The sequence below is a fragment of the Aulostomus chinensis genome, chromosome 1 (genome assembly GCF_037954235.1).
Source record: "Aulostomus chinensis isolate RoL2024-O1b breed Wild chromosome 1, RoL_Achi_v1.0, whole genome shotgun sequence".
NCBI lineage: Eukaryota > Metazoa > Chordata > Actinopteri > Syngnathiformes > Aulostomidae > Aulostomus > Aulostomus chinensis.
The window spans coordinates 16,224,008-16,239,890 of NC_141320.1; the positions used below are offsets into that span (position 1 = coordinate 16,224,008).

The 15,883-nt window shown below is 45.3% G+C and overlaps 2 non-coding genes across 2 annotated transcripts; both read left to right on the forward strand.

Annotated features, from left to right (window-relative positions):
- Nucleotides 1–10,529: 10,529 nt before the first annotated feature.
- On the forward strand, nt 10,530–10,602 carry trnak-cuu (transfer RNA lysine (anticodon CUU)). Its single transcript has one exon. It is a non-coding gene; the product is annotated as a tRNA-Lys (tRNA).
- A 2,011-nt stretch (nt 10,603–12,613) lies between these two features.
- Nucleotides 12,614–12,695, forward strand: trnal-aag (transfer RNA leucine (anticodon AAG)). The gene has a single exon. It is a non-coding gene; the product is annotated as a tRNA-Leu (tRNA).
- The last annotated feature ends 3,188 nt before the right edge of the window (nt 12,696–15,883 follow it).

Below are 15,883 nucleotides of genomic sequence, written 5' to 3' on the forward strand. Positions count from 1 at the left end.
TGACCAGAGATGTTGTCATTCGAAGTTTGATGCTGTACCTCGGGGAGTCTACAGATCGGCTCTTTAAAGAGTAGGATGTTGTAAGTTGAAGTACACGTTGAAATATAAAGAATGTGATCGCTCTCACCTCCCTCTCCTGGTACGTCTTGGAAAGGTCAAATCACAAAATAGTCATAACTATATTTCTCCCACTTATTCTCGGTAAGCTAATGAGTTTTTGTAGTTCTATGTAGTCTTTCAAGTTCAAGTCCTCGGTGTACGTGTGCTAACTTTTTGTTTTCCATCAAGGATGTTTTTAAGCACTACTGCAGAAATAGGAGGTGTTAACTGTTAAGAGCTTTCTATCTCAATCTGATTCCACCAACTGGCAGAATTGAAAAGTTATCAGTAGTTTACTTGTTCTTTTTCCCAAGAAATGCTTTAACTAACAACTGTATTTTATCAGTCTTATTTACTTTTAATAGTTTGTCCCTAAAAACTAGCCAAAGAGCTGCTTTGTGAATACACAGACATTTTTACGTAGATTCGGGCAACTTCTTAAATAAGTCATGGAAAGTAGAGTTGAACCAGTTGCTGTGGATGACTTCAAGCTTCAGGAATGAACTTTCAGTGACACATAGAGATTGGTTGTCAGGTGACCAGCCTGTGCTAGCGAAGGTAGAATAAGATATTCATCAGTACAGTGCCTGGCAGAAATGATGTAGCAATGGATTGATTTCATTGACAGATATTTACAACTGTAACCATAGTTTCTGGTGTTAGTGAATTGTTTAGATTTGTTGGTGAACTGATTGGATCCTATTCAACTTACCTGGTGTATTTTTTATGCACGTTTTGTAAGTACATTAGCTCAGATTTATTTTATGTAAATAGGGTGCATCACAAGCAACAGCCATGACAAACCGAACTGCTGGAGGCAATTTGAGAGATGGGACCTTCTCCTTTGGCTGGACTGTCTGATATACACAATGCTGTCTCTATGACAGGATGCTGATGGTGACACTGTGTCGCTGGGCCTTGCTGTTAAAAGCCTGAAGATCTACAACCTCAAGACCAATATGTCCGAGGGTCCTGAGGACATCGGTATTGTGGTCGAGGGTGTGAGAGTTCTGACTGATCTGGGTAACTTTCCAAGGGCTTGTTCCCTGCTCGTTGGGTTGGCATTTGCTGTGAATCTTGCCTATCCAAAGGAGCTCAGGTACACGTTTGAAGTATTCCAGAAGCTTCTCCTCGAGCGGGATAGTTCAAAGCTGTCCCCAAAAGTGGACCGCCTCAGGAGTAAGCTACTGGCTTAACAAGAAGGACCATTGCAGGTCAACAAAGGACTCTCACTCTTACTGTCAAAATTGATCAACAAGACTTTGTTCAATGCTGGAGTTTCAGTGAAGGTAGTCATTAAGGTAAAATGTCAAAAAGTTTGAATTTCCACAGCGTATTTTTTCTTGCAGTGCATAATAACTGTTAATACGTTGTTTTTTGTCTGTGTTGACAATACAAGGTTGTGAATGCTTCTGTGCCATGGGATGGCACTGTCCAAGAGCCCCCCTTTCCAAGGACAGATCCAGTTGTTGTCATTTGTGGTGATGTAGCCTTTTACACGGCTTTTGCATCTTCAGAGACCTGTCACATGACCCTTGTGTAACTGTGACTTTTTGTTGTTCATGCCAACTGCACGACTGAAGACTTAGGATCTATTATACATTCTGTCTTTCATGTTATTAAAATATGAAAAGAAGTGTCTCAGGGAGTCAATATTCATTGACATCATGCGGCATCACAATGACACAAAGACAACAGAAGTGGTCGTGCCATGTGGGTCATGGAGAGGTTGAGGTGCTTTATAGTCAACTTTTACGTTCATGCTTGTTCAAACATGTACATACGTTTTGTCACAATATTGGGTAAATTGGACACAAAAAAAACCCGTGTCTGCGTGGGTCCTCTCTGGTACTCCAGCTTCCTCCCACAGTCCAAAGACATCAAGAGAGGACGAGGCTGATTGATACTCTAAATTGACCGTAGGTGTGACTGTGAGTGTGAATGGTTGTTCGTCTCTCTATGTCGGCCCTGCCAAGGACTGGTGACCTGTCCAGGGTGAATCCTGCCTCTCACCCGTTGACGCTGGGATAGGCTCCAGCCCCCCCGCGACCCTTGATGTGTAGGAATAAGCAGAAGATGAAAAAAAATTGTGGCAACAAAGTGACATTCAATATTATTGAATAGATTTTAAGTCCTTTGATACAAATTAAAACCCCAAATTACTAAATGAGTTGAGGTAAAGATAAATATGAAGAACAGTGTAAATGTGTTGAATTTAAGTCGCAATGTACTTGAATATGAGTTGATATGACTTCTTTTATTTTAGTGAGTCCAAATCATTTTTATTCAGATATTTAGTCACCTTATTTCAATTTCACCCAGATAATTAATAAATATAAGTCAATTCCACCTAGATTATCAGTAAATATGAATCAGTTCCCCTGATATTTAGTTAATCTAAAATACTTCAGATACTTAGTAAATATTAATCAGCTCATCTTGTGAGATTGACTAGGATTTACTCAATAATCTTTGGTGATATAAATCATCATGTGGCATGTGATTACTAAATCCAACACATTTTAACTGTTGTTTTTATGAGCATGAACTTATTTTTTTGTTTAAGTTTAGTTCATGTTTTCAATACTTTTTAATTAAAATTGTAGTACTTCAAATCTATTCAATTATTTCACGTGTCACTTTGTTGCCACAATTTTTTGAAGTAACCAGTGGTTATCAGGTAACCAGTGGTTATCAGGTAACCAGTGGTTATCAGGTAACCAGTGCTCATCCCCTGTTCCCTCACATCAAACCACACCTACTTCATAAACAAGCCTGACCACTGAACTCCTTTCATGTCAACTGCATTTAACAACACAGAGGTGTTTTGTTCAATGCCCACTGGAGGTGAATCTCATCCATGATTGTCCAGACATTTTTTAGGTCTGACAGTTTCAGCATCTGAGGAGGAAGACGACAGCCTGTCTGAAACAGAGGTTTTCAAAGTGAAGTCCTCAGATCAATGAGCTCACTGATCCTGGATCAGATTTGTGTTGAAAGGATAAAAGCAACTGGACTTGCTTGAATGTTTTGAAGAGGCTTCATCATCCATGTACTTCTTATCTTGTAGTAACTGCAGTACTTCAAAAAATTAGGGTTATGAATTGACTTCATTGCAGCTTTGACCTGAGCAGGTGTTCACTCAGGACCGGCTGGTCCAGAGAGGTCCAGGCACCTGGAGCCACTGGATCAGTTTGATCTTTGAGCAGCACAAAGTAGTTTGACATAGGAAGAAGGTCGTCTGGAGAGAAGAGAGGAAGAGAAATCCGTCTCCCCTTCTCCTCAACGGACAGACACAGGAGAGGACGGACATCAGCTGGACAGAGAGCAACACTGCTGGACTCTCAGAGCTGGGAGGGGCGTCCAGCTGCAGCAAGGAGACAAACAGGGACGCTGCTTGAGGACATCATCCAGGAGGCTCTCCATGGTGTGGAGCTGGGGTCTCAGACTGGAAGCTCTGGCTGCTGAGTTGTCCAACCAGCCGTCACATCACCTCCTGAGCTCTCAGCCTCCTCTTGACCAGGTTCTGGATGCTGACTCAGCAGGAGACAGGAAAGTAATCAATGTTGAAGGAATTCCAAAGCGTCCATCAACCTGCAGGACAAACTCCTTCACTGTGTGTGGTTCAGAGTCCCTGGTTTGATTGCAGCTTTGACCTGAGCAGGTGTTCATCCACATCTCAGTAACAGGGGACACTTTATCACAGCAGTGGACAAACATCAGCATTCATCACCCAGCAGCTCCTCTGATCAACAGAACAAGCTGAAGTATTCTGGAGAATGAGGGCATGGATCACTCTACCTCTCACATGCTAAGCTAGCACTCTACCATTGGAGCTCAGTCCCTGCTAAGGAGCAGCAGATGGTGGAGGTTGACCTTCATGCAGGGTTGGATGACCGTCACCAGTTGGAGCTCCTCTGGTTGACCAACATGTGGAATCTCTTTCAATACTCCAGTGGTGCTTAAGTGGTGACAATATGGGTTAGTGACTGGGAGTGTGTGTGTGTGTGTGTGTGTGTGTGTGTGTGTGTGTGTGTGTGTGTGTGTCTGTGTTTATATGCAAATCTTTCCATGGAACAACGGTTTTTATTTGAAGCAAGAGCCTCCAGATCAAAGTCAGAATTGATGATGATGTCATCAGGGCTTTGATAGTGTATTTATTTGTACCTAGAATTCTCTCTTTGATCTCAGGAGGACATGAAAGAAACTCAACTTTAAAAAGTATATGAGAGCATTCAGCTTGGTTAGAAAACATTTTGACTGTTGAACAGTAGAGTTTGTTAGAAACAGTTCACAACACTCAGAATTAAATTGAAGATACAAAAACCTTCCACACTTAAATCCTGTCTCTAACTTCAAACTGGGGATGAACATTTTTATAATCAATCTGTCTCTATGTGTTGGCCCTGCCATGGACTGGTGACCTGTCCAGGATAAACCCCGCCCCTCACCTGAGGGATAGGCTCCACCCCCACGAACCATTGCAGATCATCAATGACCAAAGCTACTAAGGAGGATGACAGAGTTTGAGAGTCAGTGACTTAATAGAGTCTAACAAAGGGTTGGACCTGAATGAGACAGTCACCCTACAACATGGGGCCATGGCAGAGTGAACCAAGAACACTACAATGGGGGTGAGAGTGGAGCCATGATGGATTCACAGTTCATCACCTCCACCATCATGTGGACCACCTGATCACCTCTCCCTCAACCTCTAAATAACTCATTCCCTGACCGTGAATCGAACCCGGGCCGCAGCGGTGAAAGCGCCAAATCCTAGCCACTAGACCATCAGGGACCACACTGAGCTCTTCAACAACAGAGACTATAGACAATGACTCAAGAACACAGGACTCTGTGGTCTCAGCTTGAGATGCAGAGGGTCCACCAAGACCACCAGACACCTCAGCCTCCTAAAGACAGTCCACCCCCAGGATCCTGCCCCCTCTGCTCCAACTCAGCCCTCCATTCATAACATGACTTTCGCTACGTCCGAACTGCCAAGTACCAACCTATGTCCTCCTGCTACGACCTAAACATGGCGGCACCACTCAGACACCCTAGAAGATTGGTGGTGAAGCACGACCTCTGCTGGCAGAGCACAGATACCGCAATTAGGTAGACAGCACCAACGAAAGCCCCACCTGCTGGCCTGACTGTGGTACTGCACTCCACTCTGAACAAACCCTTCACTCATTCTCTATTATTAAGGACATTAACGCACCTGTACAGGTGTGTTCACATTATATACATATTATATATTTATGCTTGGCCGTTTTTGATGAACTTGGGTGGGACTCTGGTGCAGGGATGAGGTCATGGAGCTGATCTGGGAGCAGTCCTGATGTTAAATGCTGTGATGAAGGACAGTGTGGAGGAAAAATGAGTCAAATTTAAATTGTCAACAGTTTAACGTTGTTGGCAGGACTCCAACCTGAGCAGGGAGACCCCAATGGATTTCTAGTCCATCGCCTTCACCACTCGGCCATAACGACCACATTCACACACTTTTGTAGGAGACTGAAATTAGACAATGAAAGTTCATGTCAGCACAGTCAAATATTTTTTTGTCCTCTCTCAAAGACAAACTATTTGTGTGTGTGTGTGTGTGTGTGTGTGTGTGTGTGTGTGTGTGTCAGTGTTGTGACTGAGCAGTGAAGAAGACGACCTTCTGACTCCATTTTCTTTGTTGCTCTTCTATCAGTTCCTCAGTTTCACTCATCAAGTGAAGCAGCTTTGACAGGTTTACTTCTCTGTGTGTTCACAACTTTGGTCTTTAAACTCCTGACAAACTCACCACGTCACACATTTGGTGAATTAAAGCAACAAATAATGACATCATGATGATTCAGGTTAGGGGGGCACGGCCTGGAGGAAGAGTGGCCGTCTAGCAGAGTTGCTGGTTCAGTTCTCACTTCAGCTGGTGACCATGTTGAAGTGTCCTTGAGCAAGACACTGAGCCCCTCATTGCTCCTGATGACCAGCATCCAAGACCAACAAGCTTCTGATTGGCTCTGATTCTCTGAGCCAAAGTCCAACACAGGAAACAGAAACTCTTGAGGTTGTCTCACATTTTTTAAAGAAACTCAGCACAGGACAGTGATAGGAGGCTGGTTTCCTTGATGTGGGCTTCACCTCCACTGCTGTCCACATTTAAATGCTGGCTGATGCTGGTCCCCTGTTGAAACCTGGACCAGACCAGGGACCTTCAGACCTTCAGTCTAACGCTGTTCCAGCATTGGATGAAAGAGACTGGTGCTCTCATCTTCTTCAACATTGACTTGTTCTACCAGGACAAGAGAATCTGAGCTTGGATGTCATTTAGCAGTCAAAGGCTTGTTAAACTGGTCAACATCAGCTGGTGTTCACTCTGATGATGTAGCGATGGTCTGGATTCTTCCTTCTGGAGCACCAAGCTGCTGGGAAGAAGCCTGATGATGTCAGAGTTGTGTTCAGTGGCTCCTGCTGGGTCCATTTCTGACAACTGGGCTCCAAAGAGTTCACTGTTTAAAAGGCTCAGAGAAAGCAGCACATCATGGTGGTCAGGAGACGAGGTGGCCGAGTGGTTAAGGTGATGGACTGCTGATCCATTGAGCTCTGCAGGCGTGGGTTCCAATCCCATCCTCGTTGCAGGAGACTTTGGTTTCTACCCCTAGATTATGGAATTGCTGTGAGGCTTTTAACTGACACAGATACCAGTTGAGTCAACTTCCCTTTCACAACCTGACCAAAACAACTCTGACACCCAGAGCTCACATGTGTCAATCACCTCTGGAGAAGGTCCCGCCCCCTTAGAGCCATAAATCCTCCCATCAGTGAAGAAAACTGAAGACACCTCTTGGATGAGAGCTGAAGCGTCTTCTAGAAACCTGAAACAGTCCACTTGGAACGTTTAAATAATCCTACAGTTTCATTGAGCTTTTGTCCAAAGCCACGTGCATGTATCACATGTATATAATATATATGTGACACTCTTTCATCTACTCATTAACCAAAAATACAGTCTAATTCCAGTAAATTTGTGCAGAAGAAAACGTTATTTGTGCTGCTTCTTTATTTATTTATTTAGTTTAGTTCGTATTTTTTAATGTGTTTTCTTTCAAGTCACATTTTGTCCATTAACTTCATAATCAGAGTCACCATCTCATCACATGACTAAAGTCTGGGTTCTGTAGTGGTGGTAAAATATCCTTCCATGCCCCTCACTAGTTTGCACACAGAAAAGCATATTTTACTGGTTTCAGATCTCTTAGCTTGTTCTCTCTCTTAAACCAGCTGAGGCAGCTTTCATTGTGTGATTGATTTTAAAATATAAATATGGAACAGAACCATTGGAATCAGATGTCAGGACATTTGAAGGAATGTCAATCTCCTGTTGAAATGTTGCAGTGTGCAGCTGAGGCTCTCTGGCAGTGGCACCAGGAGCCACAATGGCAGAACCTGGACCCTCCTGGAGGAGAACCACAGGTGAGGGCCTTCTTGGCTCCAGATTGATGGAAAACAAGTGTCTGAGGCTGTTAGCAGCCATTAAGTTGATCTGGTTGGCACTGGTATTTGTTCTTGCTGCAGCTCAGGAGTGATTCAGGAGAAGAGTTTCAGAACAGCCCAGGTTGGGGACTGGAATTCTAAAATTTCCCCTGGAACCAGACAACCTTGGAGGGTAAAACCTCCAATCCTAGCCACTCAGATGCAGCAGCAGAAGAAGCTGTCATCCACCCTGACAGTCAGAGCATCAAGTCAAGAAAACATCACCATCTTGTAGTTCCAAACCTCCACCTGTCAGATTCAGCTACTTCTGATTGTGGGACTTTAAATTTGAACACAATGGAATTTGGACAAGGAGTTTTCCTTCAAGTCCAAACATCATCGTCCAGCCTCCAACCAGAGGTCCATCAGTTATCATGGAGCCACAGGTGGAGTCTGGGTTCTTTTCTAGAATGAGACGGCAGTGACAGTCCTGCCAAGTGACATCACTGACATGACAGGATGACTTCAGTCACGTGACTGGATGACTTCAGTCATGTGACTGGATGACTTCAGTCACATGACTGGATGACTTCAGTCACATGACTGGATGACTTCAGTCACATGACTTCAGTGCCAAACAGTGCACACTGGTGCCTACCAGTCAGGAGGACATCTGGAGGACACCCAGATAGCAAAGGTCCACTCATGTGTGTCCTCACTGCTCCACAGGTCTGTCAAATGTTCTGTAAAATAGTTGGACCCAGCAGAGCTGCTAGATTAGGAGTTGATGGAGTCGTTGCAGATACCAGGGTCCAAAGTCCAGCTTGAACCTGGTTTGTGCAGTTCTTTGTCAAGCTAGCAGCCATTCTTGTCACTGCCAAGCTAAAGTGACTTCTGTCAACAAAGGTCAACATACAAAAGGATATTTCTACTGGCAGTTGAAGATTTTGATCAAACTCCTTTTTCAGAGCTGGAACCTTCCTCTTGTGTCAGCTTTCTGTTCCCATCTCTATGGTAACGGTCGGTTTTGACCCACGTCTTCAATCAGCTGTCAAATAAACTAAAACAGTTTTCTATCCTCCAAGTTGTTTCCATCTCTTGGTGACCTTGTTAGGCTTCCTTATCCATGGAAATATTGGTTTGAAGATTTAGTTGTGGGCCTCTGGACCTTTTTTTAGTCACTAAACCCTGGATTTATTTTTTCAGCAACAGAACTTTAATACAAACACAAAATGAAAAGCAGAACAAGCCAGAACCCAAAATATGGATTTGCAAGGTCAACAAACAACAACCAGTCAAGCAAACCAAACCAACAGAAACCAACTACAAATTGTTTGAGTCATGACAAAGTCCAGGGCCCACTTTTCACCCTACAATGTAAACCAATGGGAGGCTGTCTCCTCAGACACACATAGCCTCAAACTGACGCTTCTCTCGTCTACACTGTAACTCTCTCCACTTCACAAATAACTTCACTACATTCCTGACAAAAATGCCTACTAAAATATGTTACATTCAACTTTTGACCACAATCTGGGGATTGATGAGCCTTTTTCAAACAACAAACTCTCCAAAAATCCTCTCTCCTCTCCACTCTGACAGAGAGCAGCGGGGGAGGGACTCTTATAGGCTCAGCTCTGATTCTCACTTGGTGTCACACTGAGGCTTCTACCTCCTAAACTACAAGTCCCACCGCTCTCATAAAATACATCCTTGGATTCAGGACGACTCCTGCTACTTTTCTGCAGTGGACAGAAGGAGGCTCAGGCCCAAACTACACTGCCTCCAGCTTTAATTAAGACCTCAGTTTTGTTCTCTGCCTCCATGACAGGTTAATGGACATCAACTGGTCCTGAGTCACCAGGAGACAAGGCGATGTCCAGCTGAGTGACATCAGCAGGACTGTGGAGGTTTATACTGAGTCTCCTGACGACAAGTGGCAGTACAGAGATATTAAAGAGGGTCTGAGCTAAAACTGAACCTTGGGGAACTTCAACCTTTGATCTCAGAGTTCTGTTTTTAATCTTAGAATTCTTTCTTTGATCTCTCCTTGATTTCTCAATGATTTCTTTGTGGACTCCAATTGTCTCTGATCTCTCAGTGAGACAAAGACAGAGCAGCTCCAACCTCAGCCTCCAGGAGGCCCTGATCCTCTAGTGGTCAGTCCTCTGTGTTGTGGCTGCAGCAACCCTGGTTTGAATCAGGGTCCCAGCAGCAACATTCCTACTGACTAGTGTTTGTTGTTCAACTGGACAGTTGGTCTGGTGAAGCTCTCTCAGACACTCCTTTCTTCATCCTCCCTTCAGGCTCAGCAGCATCAGTGTCAATGTGTCTGACTCGGACCAGAACCCTCAACCTGGAGGCTGTGGTGCAATGAGAACACATCTGACAACCAATCAGAGGAGGGTCTGTTTGACTCCTGGAAACTCCATGAAAGCCTGAGAGGAACTTGTTCTTCATCTCCAAATTCCCTCCCTGCACGTTGTCTCTCCAGAAATCATTCAAGTCCAAGTTGAACCTTAGACTAAAAGCTCCCAGTAGGTGATGCAGGCTCCACCTCACTCCTGGTTCTGGAACCTCACCAGTTCTTGCTCTCTCACCACTTGGATCTCATGTTCCTGACATCTCTGAGCTTGTTTCCTATCCACCTGTCTCATGTTGATGAGGTCATCCAGCCTGATGATGTCTAGGTTCTCCTTTGAGTGTTTCCCTCTGGGAGAGTTCTCTCTCTGTAACTTGTGTGTGTGTTTGCTCGTATCCTGTTTCTCCTTGACAGCACTTTAGTGTTTTTACCACTGGTGTCTCATCTGTGGTTCACCTTTTATTTGACTTCTTTGTCAAAGATGAAGGTGTTTGTGGTCATTCATCAATCATGTGATGGCTCATGTGACTGTGAGTCTGATGGAGAGCTTGTAGCGTCTCTCACTCTGATCACTTCAGGCTATTGAAGCTACTCTGATGTAGCCTGACTAGCTCAGTCGGTAGAGCATGAGACTCTTAAACTCAGGGTCGTGGGTTCAAGCCCCACGTTGGGCGTTCATCTTGAACATCCCTGCTTGTCCTCTCACTTTCTGCAGCTGTGATTGGGAATTGTAAGAAAAATCACTGAATGAACAACACAAACACAGACTGTGTCTGAAGTTCCACACCTGCACCCGACTCAGAATGAAAAACCAGTTTGGAATCAATTGTATCCACTGTCAATCCTGATTCTGGAGAAATTTCTTCATATGTATTGATGGACGCGAGCCAAGCAGAAATTTCCCACAATGCCATAGTGTTTGGTCAGTGTTGAGCAGGCGTCAGTCTGACAATGATGTCATATTATTGTGTCATCACCTGACCAGACCCAAAAGTAGGCTCAGGTATCAGTTTCTTCTCAATGCTAATGTCTGCTAGCTTAGTCTGCTACTTTGATGGCTCTGCCTGCTCAAAGGTCCAGACCCCTGGATGTGGTGGTTCCTACCTGAACGTAGATTCTGTCAGCTCATGTTGTTAAATCAACTCACCAGGAACACCAGTAGATTTCAATGGACTGACAATGAGTCTCATTGAATGGGTGTCTCGTCCAACGAGAAACACTCAGTCTCAGGTTGAAGCTCATCAATGAGGTCTTGTGGATCAGTGGCTTGCATGAATGAATGAGTTGGAAGACTTCTTGGAAATTAAAGAGGATTTAATACAATTAAGAAAACCCTTAAGACAGAGTGATAATTCCAGCAGAGTAATTAAGGCCCATATTGAGTAGCAGGTATGAATTAGCCTGGATTTATCTGAGCTTCAAGTAGACGTCAAAGAGGCAGGTGGAAAGGTGTGTAGGATGAACGATGGTGACCTCCAACCAAATGAAGAGGACTGAGTGGAGGCTGACCAGCTCTACGGAGTCAGGCGGAGTTTGGCAGCGAGACAGGAGTCCAGGCCTGAATCGGTGTGTGGCAGCACAGACAGCTGTGAGCTGTCATGCCTAATTGGCAATTGCACAGCCAACCACCGGAGGCGCCCTCACTCATAAGAGGGGCGATTCCCTCCCTGCCCCATCTCTCTCTCTCTCTCTCTCTCGCTGCTCCTGACGGGTGACGTCATTTCCGCGCCGGATGTTTTGCTTCGGACAGGTAACGCGGCTTGTCTGCTCACCTGCTGCTCTTGGCTCACGTAGCACTGAGCTAATGATTGTGTATTGTGCTGCAGAGCGGCCGATTTGGTAATGAGAGTCCTGCCAAGTGAAATCACTGACATGAATGGATGACTTCAGTCACATGACCCAAACAGCGACCATCAGTCTCCCTCCAATCCTGTACTTGGGTAAACAACAAAAACAGAGTAAAAGTCTCTGGCAACATATTTGTTTCCTGTAGGGTTTCTTCATGTATGTGTGGTGTACCTGCTTTCCCAGAGGACTGCCATCTTTGTTCTGTGGGCTGACATGTTTTAGTGTCAGCACAGGTCATAGCGCTGAGACTGAACTCTCATTCTCCTCCAAGTAGTATTTCCACCTCACACTCCTGCAGATATTCAAGTGAACAGGGAACACAAATTTATGCTCAACTTCTCCTGTGTATTCATCCACAGTCACTAAACAACAACCAAACCAAACAAAAGGGGGTTTGCTAGCATGGCGATCAGCTGTAGTTCACCATCTTATCCAGGTCACATGACTCAGGAGTAGCGTGGCCGTCTGGCAACCAAAGGGTGGCTGGTTTGATCCTCACTTTCTCCAGTGACCATGTCAAAGTGTCCTTGAGTAAGAGACTGAACCCCTAAATACTTCTGATGAGTAGGTTGGCTCCTTGCATGGCAGCCTTCAGCATCAGTGTGTGAGTGTGTGTGAATGAGAGGACATTGTTCAGCTCCTCGAGTGCTGCTGAGGTAGAAAGGCTCTGTACAAACTGAGTCCTTTTACCATTTCTTTCCTGCTTCTAGCAGCGCTGTCGTCACTTCCTGTGACCGTGGGAGGAAAGGGGTCCCCCTTCAGAATAAGTTTGATATCATTATGTTACTTCCTCTTCAACATGCCTTTAGCAGACCAACTCAGAGAACAGCTCAGTGAGGTAGTGTGGCCGAGCGGTCTAAGGCGCTGGATTAAGGCTCCAGTCTCTGAGGAGGTGTGGGTTCAAATCCCACCACTGCCATCATGTCACTGGAGAGGTGTGGCAGGTCTCTCGCAGCCTTTCCTTTCACTTCCACAGGTATCTTCAAACCTGTGACCAAAAGAAGAAGTGGGTCCTGAAAACTCTCCAGCTGGTCCAGAACGCTGCTGCCTGACTAGAACTAGTAGAAGAGACCATGTCTCTCCTGTACTGGCTTCTCTGCATGGCTCCCTGTCACATTCAGAATAGAATTCTAAATTCTCCTTCTACCATCAAAGTCCTCAACAGTCAGGCTCCTTCATCCCTGACAGAGCTCCTAGTCCCCTATTATCCAGCTAGAACCCTTCGCTCCCAGGATGCAGGGTTACTGGTGGTTCCTAGAGTTCTAAAAGTAGAATGGAGCCAGAGCCTTCAGCTATCAGGCTCCCCTCCTGTGGAACCGTCTCCCAGTTTCAGTGCTCACAGTGGTCCTCAGTGAGCTCAGGGAGCTTGTGAGGATAACCAGACACATGAAAAACTAGAGGGAACATTGGCTGGAGCTCAGTGTCTCCTGATGTACATGGCAGGGCAGCTGCTGCTGATGTCATCAAAATGAGCCCTGGAATCACAAGGTTTGCTGTGACGAGAGGCAGTGACATCAAGACATGTTTGGAGCTGTTTATGGTTGATGGTTCTGTTCATGCCACTGTCACTAAAAAGAGTCAGCATTGCTGTGACAAACCTCAAAGGAAAAAAAGTCCATGGTGACAAGTGGAAAGACATTGATGAGGGACACCTGGATGCTTCTATTGGTGTTCTTCTTCTTCCTGGAGTGTTCAGATCCTGCAGTGAGGCCACTGATCGTCTCTGGGACGCATCGACAGGCAGAAATATTTTCCGGGCCACAAGGCCACTTCAGAACTTTCAACGAACATCAAGAGTCCTCAGATTTGACGACAGAGACACCGGAGCAAGAACTGACAAGCTTGCCCCCATTGGGGATGTCTGGGAAAGATGGGTGCAGCTCCTTGCACCAACATTCAACCCAGGGCCAGAGGTGAGAGTGGATGAACGTCTTGTCCCTTTCTGAGGAAAATGCCCCTTCCAGCAGTCCATGCCCAGTCACCAGGAAGGACGGCAGAGCAGAGTTTGTGTTCTGGCCTGTTCTGCTTTTCATTTAGTGTTTATATTAAAGTTCTGTTGCTGAAAAAAAGACTTTTATGCCAAACCCAAAGGTTCATTTTATCATTTTTTTAATTGAAATTGAGGGTTTACTGACTAAAAAAAGGTCCAGAGGCCCACAACAAAATATTCAAATCAATATTTCCATGGATAAGGAAGCCTACCAAGGAAACCAAGAGATGGAAACAACTTGGATGATAGAAAATTGTTTTTAGTGAATTTTACAGCTGATTGAAGATGTGGGTCAAAACTGATCGTTACCATAGAGATGGGAACAGAAAACTCAAATGGAAGCTCAAAAGGGGACTGAGCTCCAATGGTAGAGTGCTAGCTTAGCATGTGGGAGGTAGAGGGATCGATGCCCTCATTCTCCAGATTACTTCAGCTTGTTCTGTTGATCAGAGGAGCTGCTGGGTGATGAATGCTGATGTTTGTCCACTGCTGTGATAAAGTGTCCCCTGTTACTGAGATGAGGATGAACACCTGCTCAGGTCAAAGCTGCAATCAAACCAGGGACTCTGAACCTCCCACACAGTGAAGGAGTTTGTCCTGCAGGTTGATGGACGCTTATTAAGTTCTATCTTTGATCAAATATAAGAAATGTAAAATAATTCAACATTGATTGCATTTCCCTCCTTTCTTTGGTGCCCTCAGACTTTCTGAGAACTGTAGGAGGAACTGCCCACTATTCTGTGTTTCTTCTGCTCAGTGGAGGAAGGAACGAAGGACCGGAGCTCTAAGATTTTCAGTTCCTACATCAGTGAACAGACTTTCTGTGCTGCAAGGAACCAAAGCTACTAAGGAGGATTACAGAGTTTGGGAGTCAGTGACTTAATAGAGTCTAACAAAGGGTTGAACCTGAATGAGACAGTCACCCTTCAACATGGGGCCATGGCAGAGTGAACCAAGAACACTACAATGGGGGTGAGAGTGGAGCCATGATGGATTCACAGTTCATCACCTCCACCATCATGTGGACCACCTGATCACCTCTCCCTCAACCTCTAAATAACTCATTCCCTGACCGGGAATCGAACGCGGGCTGCGGCGGTGAAAGCGCCGAATCCTAGCCACTAGACCACCAGGGACCACACTGAGCTCTCCAACAACAGAGACTATAGACAATGACTCAAGAACACAGGACTCTGTTGTCTCAGCTTGAGATGCAGAGGGTCCACCAAGACCACCAGACACCTCAGCCTCCTAAAGACAGTCCACCCCAAGGATCCTGTCCCCCTCTGCTCCAACTCAGCCCTCCATTCATAACTGACTTTGTCTCAGTCTCTTCCCAATGCCAGTCACTGAAACACTGACAATGTGATGGGGGCTTCCTGTCTTTATTACATTTTCTTCAAAGGATCCCGTGTGTCTTCTTTCTCTCTGTCTGTACTGGAGTGTGGTACCAGGCCCAGCTTGAACGGGTGACTGTGTCTGAGTGGGTCGAGGCTGGGCTGCAGGTATTGGGAGGTTTGAACCCATCTGTGAGGCTCCAGGTGGAGCGATCACCTGTGAGGGTCCAGGGACAGCAGGAAGCTGCACAGATGGTAAAGACATGGAGGGGAGACAGGTGGTGCTGGAGCAGTGACAGGAAGTGTCTGGCATTTTGGTTCATCCTGTGAGATGACGTGAGGTTGTGGTTTTGCCTCCAGCCTCACCTCCTCATCAGTGTTCAAAAGGTTCAAAGGTGAAAAAATGGGATTCAACCAAACAGCTGGAATGAAGAGTTGGTAACACTTGCAGAGCTGCAGGGAGCTGGACAGGTCTCACCGTGGGGGGATTTGTCCCACAGATCCTGCTGAAGTGGCTCCTTCTCCTGAGACCTGCAATGCTGGCTGGACCTTTGGAAAAAGAACACAACAAATCTTCATAAACATTTACTTCAGCAGGAACACACAAGAAGGTGGGACTGGTTCCTTTTTCATGTTCACTATTTTGTCGTCTTGGTTCATGTTTTGGTTGTCAAAGTCAATTCTGAATATTTGTGGAAAGTTCGCCTGCCTTTACTTGTACCAATACTTTCTTTAGTAACAAATTAAAAAGCTCAAGCTAAACTTCAGTCAGGACAACCA